Here is a 7,650-nt window from a genome sequence, read left to right as displayed (position 1 = left end):
GCTTGTCCTGTCCTCCCTCCCTGGACAGACCTTGCCACGACTCTCTTGCCATTAGTGCACTAGAGCTATCTCGGCCCCTTGCTGAACACTCCTTCCTCTGTATCCCTGCCCAAGGGCTCCCACACCAGCCCACGCATCTCACACCCTAAAAGTCAACCCAAAACACAATATCCCAAGTCCTCCTGGCTCCTGATGCCACCTGCACAGTTCAGATGTCCCCTCGTCAGCCCACAAAACTGCCTGCAGCCCCCAGCCAACGGCTGCAGGCAGCTTTGGCCCTTGCCCAAACTCCTTCCAAGGATGCCACCAGCACCCCAGAAACCCGCAGAGGGCCAGGAACCAAGTCTGGGCCAAAGCTCAGCTTTCAGGCCAGCTCCTCAGTGCCTGACACTCCAGCCATGCCTTTGCTGGAAGATGCCTCGGAGTCAGCATCAATCCACGGCCCGTGGACAGGCACACAAAGGGGAGGGGGGAGAGAGAGGACAGGATGACTCGGAGCTGCACATGCCAACCCCGGCCTCCTGAGGATGAGCACCCTACTCTCCTCCCTGCCCTGGTGTGTGCACAGGGCGTGGGCACAGCCTCAGTTGTGACACAATCCTCATTTCTATCTCCACCTGGGGCTGTCCTGCTGCCCTAGGCTTGGGTGGCCAGTCACAGGGAGACACTCCCCAAGGAGCAGGCAGGACAAAGCTGGATAAACTCCTACCCCTACCCCACGGGCCCTCTACTGCTCCTGCTGCCCTCAATGGCCCCAGGACGGGAAGGGAGGCAGGCCCTCTCTGGATGCCTCCAGAAGGTGCCCCGAGAGGGGGCAGGAGGCAGCAGAGCCAGGACCAGAAATGTCCAGTGCCAGTCGGGGGGCCAGGAGGTGCCCCTGAGGCCCTGCCCCCTCCCCCCAGCCCACAGGGTACCCAGGACTCTGCACCCTTGGGGCACCCCCTCCTGCCCTGAGTCACCCAGAGCCTACTGCCCTCTTCCCCGTGCCAGGGCCACCTAGCGGAGAGGGCGCTGCCACACATGCTCTCCCAAGCCCCCATCTGACAGGGACCCCAGGGGGAAGCGCCCCTGGGCTGAGCTGGGCTATCCAGGAGGGCCCGGCCCGTCCCCTCCCCCCCCATCATGCCCAGGTGGCAGGGACACAAGTGGGCGGCAAAGGCAGAAGACACCAAACTTGGAGGAACAGGCCCCTGGGGACAGCCCCAGCGAGAGGCCACAGACCAGACCTGGCGGTGAGCTGAAGGCCACCCAGAGAGGCAGGAGGGAGGGAGACTGGGGCCTCCCAAGGGAGACCAAGCAGATGAGACCAACAAAAGGAGCACTGGGGACCCCCACCCTGCTGGGGGCAGATGGCCTGGTGACCCAGCCACACTGAGGAAACCCTGGGGGGCCCCAGCAGGTTACTGGGGGACACGGAGGGTACACAGGCTCGGCCCCCTCAGCCAGGCTCTCACACCCGGTATCGCGGCCTGGCCACTTGGCCCGGACCCGGTGGGGGTGGTGGCGATGCCCCATCAGGCCCCAGGCCCAAGCCCTGCCGGCCAACAGGTGTCCGGAGCAGAGGGGAGATCACCCTCCCCAGCCTGGCCACATCTCACCTGCTGAGACCAAGGAGGGGAGGGGACGCGTGCTGGTTGCCCCCAAGTGGGCGCAGCCCTCAGAAGCTGCAGGTTCTGCCTCAACTGAGTCCAGGGAGGGGCGGGCAGGGCAGGGGAAGGGAGGGGATGGCCCAGCTGCCCGTCCCTGCCCCCAGCCACACCTCTGCACCTCAGCTCTCCCTTCTGCCTCCCACAGCCCAATCCACTCCCCAAGGATGCTGGGAGGGGACCCGGGAGAGGAAAGGAAAGCGATGGGCCCTCAGGGCGTCGCTCCCACCTGCCCTACAGCAGGGGAGGCCCGGCACTTGGATGACAATGGGAACAATGGGAACGAGGTCCCCGTGGGGTCCCCAACACAGGGAGGTCTGGGCTCTACTCTAGGGCTCTGGGCTCCTCTGGGTGCACCTGGGAACGTGAGGGGGAAGCTTAGGGGACCTGCCTGGGGGACAGGGACAGGCTGGGCATAGGGCAGAGAGGGCGCCGGCCCCACCTGGGGCTGAGGAGGACAGGAGTGAGTGACTGTGGGAACACTGCCGCCACCACCCACCCCAACTCAGGAACACGCCGATACACAGAGGCACCCAGACATCCGCGTGGGGGTGCCCTCAAACATCAAGGGAGGGGCCGGGTGCCCCGGGCACATGGACAGGCAGTAGGGACACAACTGAGGAGCAGACAGTGCCCGGTGGCTGGCGGGAGGTGCCGGACCAGGGTCCCAGGCACGAGGCAGAGGGCCCCAGCCCCGGGCAGGATCCCTCCGAGCAGGGGCCGTACCCACTGAGGAGTCCCAGAGATGCCGAGTGTCCTCCCCAACCCCCCCCAGCCCCCCAACAAAAGGTCAGTGTGTGTCCTACCCTGACGTGGTGTCCAGGGCGGGGCACTCACAGGCTGGGATACCCCCTAGACCAAAGAGGACCCCCAGCCCCAGCTGACAGCAGCCTGGGGTCTATGGGAGGCAAGCAGGAGGCAGGGCACCAGCCAAAGAGGGCACCATGCCAGGGCATTCTCCAGTTGCCACGAGGACCCAGTTCCCCACAGGTACCAGGTCTCCTGGAAGGCAGCACCTTGATCCGGGGCAGCAGCGGAGGTCCCAGACCAGGCACTGCTGGCAAGTCCTGGGTGGCCCTGGGTAGCGATGCCAAGGGGCGGCTGCTCTGTCCTGAGAAGCCCCTGGGTCCTGCCTGGGCCAGCAGCAGCTGTTGGTGGTCTGGTGCTTCGGGGCTCTGGCCAGGGTGCTCTGGGACAGCCCCTCTGGGGACCTCGATGGAGCCAGTGGGCCAGGCTGGCAGGCCACTAAGTCAAGGTGGGTGTGTGGGTCAGGACGGGGTCTGGCTGCTGTGGTGACCGTCCCATCTGCAGAAAAGGCCACTAGGAGGGCACCCCTTGGGTAAGGGTGCCGTGCAGTTAGGGGGAGGGAGGCCCTGCACCCTCCCAGGCCCCCCGAGGCCCTCACACCAGGGGAAGCTGGGGCCCCCCACGCTGTTCCTCCCCGCAGAGGCACAGGACGGGAAGGTGGCATGGCTCAGTCAGAGGAGGGAAGGAAAGAGCAGGCAGCAAGCGGTCAGATGCCCCAGGACTGTAGGGGCACACCGGGCCAGACCGTGTCCTGCGGCTCCTCAGGACCCCTCGGGCTGTCCCCACCGGCCACAAACACATTCCTCGATGGAAGGCCCAGCAACCTGCTGTCCTGGGGTGCAAGGAGTGCAAGGTGGCTTTGGAAGGTTCCCGGAGCTGTCACCAAGGGCCTCGGTGTTGCCCAGAGACACGAGCTAACAGGAAAAGCACTTGCCACCCACAGAACTTCTGTGACAAACTCAGAGGCACCAAAAGCGTCATCAGGAAGTCACCTCTGAGTTCCAGCCAGGAAGGATGGGGCACGTCTCCAGGGAAACGAGATACAAAGGGCCTCCCTGGGCCACAGCAGGAAGCTCCTTCCCGACCCCTAGGCCAGCAACCACCCCCACCTGGGCCACCAGAGCCCAGTGTCAGGCGAGCTGACATTGTCATTGAAGAAAAGGACACCATGACAACGTGCCACACACCTCTCTACCCCCCGCCCCTCCCCTTCACCAGTGCAAGGGAGGGGGAGAGGCCTGCCTGTCTGAAGAGAGAGGATGCAGCCACCTGGGGCACAGAGGGGGCGGGGTACTCAGAGGACGCAGAGGGGGTGCTGTGAGGAGGAGGGACCTCCTGCCGGTTCCCAGGGCTGTAGAACCTAACGCCTAACCCTCCAGGGCTGGCAAAGGCTTCCTGTGAGAGGGCCAGAGAGCACATACTGCAGACCCCGAGGGCCACAGGGAGTCTCTGCGGCATACTCACCTCTCTTTGGGTTTCCTGTGATTTGTTTTGCAACCCTTTAAAGATGTAGAAGCTGGTAGGGCATCATGGCTCACGCCTGTAATCCTAACACTCTGGGAGGCCGAGGCAGGAGGATCACTTGAGGTCAGGAGTTTGGGAACCGCCTGAGTAAGACCTCATCTCTGCTGAAAAAAAAAAAAAGAAAAGAAAGGAAAAAGAAAGAAAGAAAGAAAAAGAAAAATGAGCCGGGAACAGTAGCACACACCTGTAGTCCCAGCTACTCGGGAGGCTGAGGCAGGAGGATTGCTTGAGCCCAGGAGTTTGAGGTTGCAGCGAGCTATGATGAAGCCACTGCACTCTAGCTGGGATGGCAGAGTGAGATTCTGTCGAAAGAAGAAAAAGGAAAGGAAAAGAAAACACCACAAAAAAAAAAAAAGAGAGCAGAGCAGATCAGAGCAGACAAGCAAAACAAGACAAAGAAGTAGAAGCTGCTCTCTGCCCTTACAAACACGGGCCCCATCCAGTCTTGGCCCCGGATTACACCGAGGACACATAAGGGAGGCGGACCTGCTCAGGACCTGCAGCGACACATCCAGGTCCTCGTGCAAGGGTGCCCCTCGAATCCTTCTTCAGGAACTTCTGACCTTGCGCCTGTCATCTCCCCTGCCACCGCTACAGGCTTGACCTCTGAGACCTATAAAGAATACAGCGTTTAGGAGATGAAGTTATCAAAAGTCTGTGATTTGGTATGGGGACGCTCTCTCCCACCTGTGTCCCAGGGGAAGCCCTGCCCTGAGCATCCGTAGAGAGAGGCCCCGTGGGGTGGAACTGAGGCCTCCTGCCTACAGCCATGGGAGCCAGCTCAGACCAGATAGCAGGGACCCCGGCTGACGCCGGGCCCGGGGCCCAGGAGTGACCCTGAGCCAGAATGCCTGGATCCTGAGAAGCCCCTCTCTCAGAGCCTGTCCCTCAGAGACGTGGCAGATAAGGAGCATTTGTTGTGTAAAGGAGCTAAGTTTGGGGTAATTCCTCACGCAGCGGTCGGGAACTAGGGAACTAGGACACGACTTTAAATGGAGAAGACCACTGCTACACGTGAGCCAGGAGCAAACAAACCGATGAGCAACCCCAGAGGCCAGTAGGAAGAGCCTGGAAATTTTGATGATGCAAAAACTAAAGTGCTCTGCCCAACCAAACACGACCCTCAAACACAAAGTCAAGAGGCAAGTGATAACACGGGGGAAAATAGCAGCAAGATGTGACTAAGGGCTCACATGGTTCACATACAGACAGCTGGGACACATGGACAAGGAAAAGCCCAAGACCCAAGAGCAAATGGGAGAGAAGAGGAAGGGAAACTGACAGGCAAAATGCTTCTCCACCGGGATGCAATTCTTTTGGAGACAATCTGATCGCACAGCAATGAGATGACACGCTCAGTCCCCAGAGCTGCCCTCCAACTAGATGACAGGCCATCCTGGAGCCAAACAAAGACCAACCAGGGCAAACCCTGGGCAATGGCAGCTGTTGTCTGGGGTGGGTGGGGTGCCAGGCACTGACGGGCCTGTGCATCGCCCATGCGCTGGGGTCCCCCTTGGTGAGGGAAATGTGGCCGGAAAGGCGAGGCTTCTCCAGAAACTCTGGGCTACAACCAGCGGGAGGGAGGGATGGCTCCTGCTTGCAGCCACTTCCAGAGAAGCCACCCGTCTTCTCCATGGGGCTCCCACTGACCTACCTCCCCCAGGAGACAGGCTAAGATCTGAAAGGACCCCAGCCCCTGCCCAGGCACGTGCCCTCCCTGGCGGGCCACACCTTTCTAGTGACAGGCTGAAGGCTTTCTCATGGTACCAGCCCCCCACCTCCAGAAGCCTGGAGACACCTCTGACCAACCGCCACCTTGCCCCCAGGACTTGCCTGCCAGCTCTGCCCACCTCTTCCTGGGGGTATGTGTGTGTGTGCGTGTAGGGGTGTCCGTGCGTCCCCCGAGCCCCCAGACACGCTCAGAGGCGCTTCTTAGACACAATGGAGTGGGAAGGAGCCCTGCCCCGCGGCGGCGCCCTGGGACGGTAGAAGCTCACAGAAGGCGCAAGAGAGCTCGGAGGCCAGGACCCAGGAGTGGCCAGAAACGGAAAGGCCAAAGTCTCTCAGCAGCCGGCTGGGGTCGCCACCCTCCTTCCACCCTTCTCGAAATCACCCTGGGGAGCACAAGATCTCTTTCCTGGCCCTTCTAGAAAGCCAGACTGGCCCTCAGGGGCGGCACGGAAACAACGCTGCCCACAGCCCGGCCCAGGTCCGGCTCTCGGCGAAGGCTTCCCTCTCGGCTTGTTCCCGGGAGAGGACGCAGACACCCCTTGCTTCGGGAAAAGGGGACTCGGCGCGTCCCCTGCACGGCCGCGCCCAGGAGCAGGGAGGCACGGAAGGCGGTGCCGAGGCGCCCGGGGCGGGCCCGCGCCCGACTCCGCCCACCCCGAGCCGCGTGTCCGCCTCGCCTCTGCACGTCCTCTCAGCGCGCCCGCCGGAAGCGCCGCCTCGCCTTCCTGTCCTTTTCCGGCTGACTCCGCCAATGATCTCGCTCGGCTCTGGAGGAAGCCCCGCCCCCGCGCCTGACGGGCGCTCCTTCGTCCCGTCAAATCCACCGTCTCGCGTGCGCGCCCCTGAGGACGCCCGGGCCGCGGTGCGCACCTTTCCCCCGCCTGGGCGTCCGCGAGGCGAGGGCCCGGGCGCTGGCTGCAGCAGGGTTCGCGCGCGACTTGCCAGCTGTGCGCGCTGAGCGCTGCGGCGCCGTGCTTTGGGTGTGGACTGGTTCCGTTCCCATCGTTAGAGTCATGGGAAGTTTCTCGTTGCCGAGAGACGTTTAGGAGGCCGCTAGCCTCCCCGCAGGTCCCCCAGCGTGGGCATCTTGCGCGACTGAGGTGCAGTCTCAGGGCCAGGACGCGGCCTTGGTACCAGCTGAGAGCTGCTCCAGATGTCGCCCGCAGTGCGTGCACTCGTGCGCGCGCGTGTGTACGCGCACGTCCCTGGGCATTGCCTCACCTGCCTAGGTCCCTGTCCCTATTGCCACAGCCTGGAGATTGCCCTGTTCAGTCTCAAGGGTCTCTCCTGTTGACCTTTCATAGACCCAGCCTCCTCCCAGTCCGTGACAAGCAGTAATCTGTTGTACCTGGCCATAAATTCCTCATGCTAAATGGAACCACACAGCACGTAGCCTTCTGGGGTGGGCTTCTGTTCACTGGGCCGAATGCCCTGGTCATGCTTCTGAGTTGTGTCCTCTTTACTGCTGTGTTTTCATTTAGTGCACGCTTGGGGGAACCACGGTGTGTTTGAGCATCTGCCCTTTGAAGGACAAGTTTCTTGTTTCCAGTTTTAGGCCGCTACAAATAAACCAGTTCACGAACAGGTTTCCCTGTGATCTTGTTTCCACTTGCGTCTTCAACGCCTGAGGGTGCAGTGGCTGGGTCCTTGGGAAGTGGCTGTGTAGTTTTAACAGAAACAGCCAAACTGTCCTCCAGAGCGGCTCAACCAGTTAACATCACCACCCTGCACATTTTTAGAGCCAATCGTGGGAAAATTTTTATGAAACAACGTTATTTTAAGCAACACTGTTTTGTTTCCCTCTTTGATCCTTCTGTGAAGTCACCTACATGGGCATTCACAGTTTTTTAAAACCCATAATGCTATAGCCTTTTGTTGCGGTTTTCTTTTCACTTGGAACAATTCTTCGAGATCCTTCCATGTCAGCACACAATCCTCTAGC

The sequence above is a fragment of the Eulemur rufifrons genome, chromosome 30, assembly GCF_041146395.1.
Source record: "Eulemur rufifrons isolate Redbay chromosome 30, OSU_ERuf_1, whole genome shotgun sequence".
Classification (NCBI taxonomy): Eukaryota; Metazoa; Chordata; class Mammalia; order Primates; family Lemuridae; genus Eulemur; species Eulemur rufifrons.
This window is presented reverse-complemented; position numbering follows the sequence as displayed.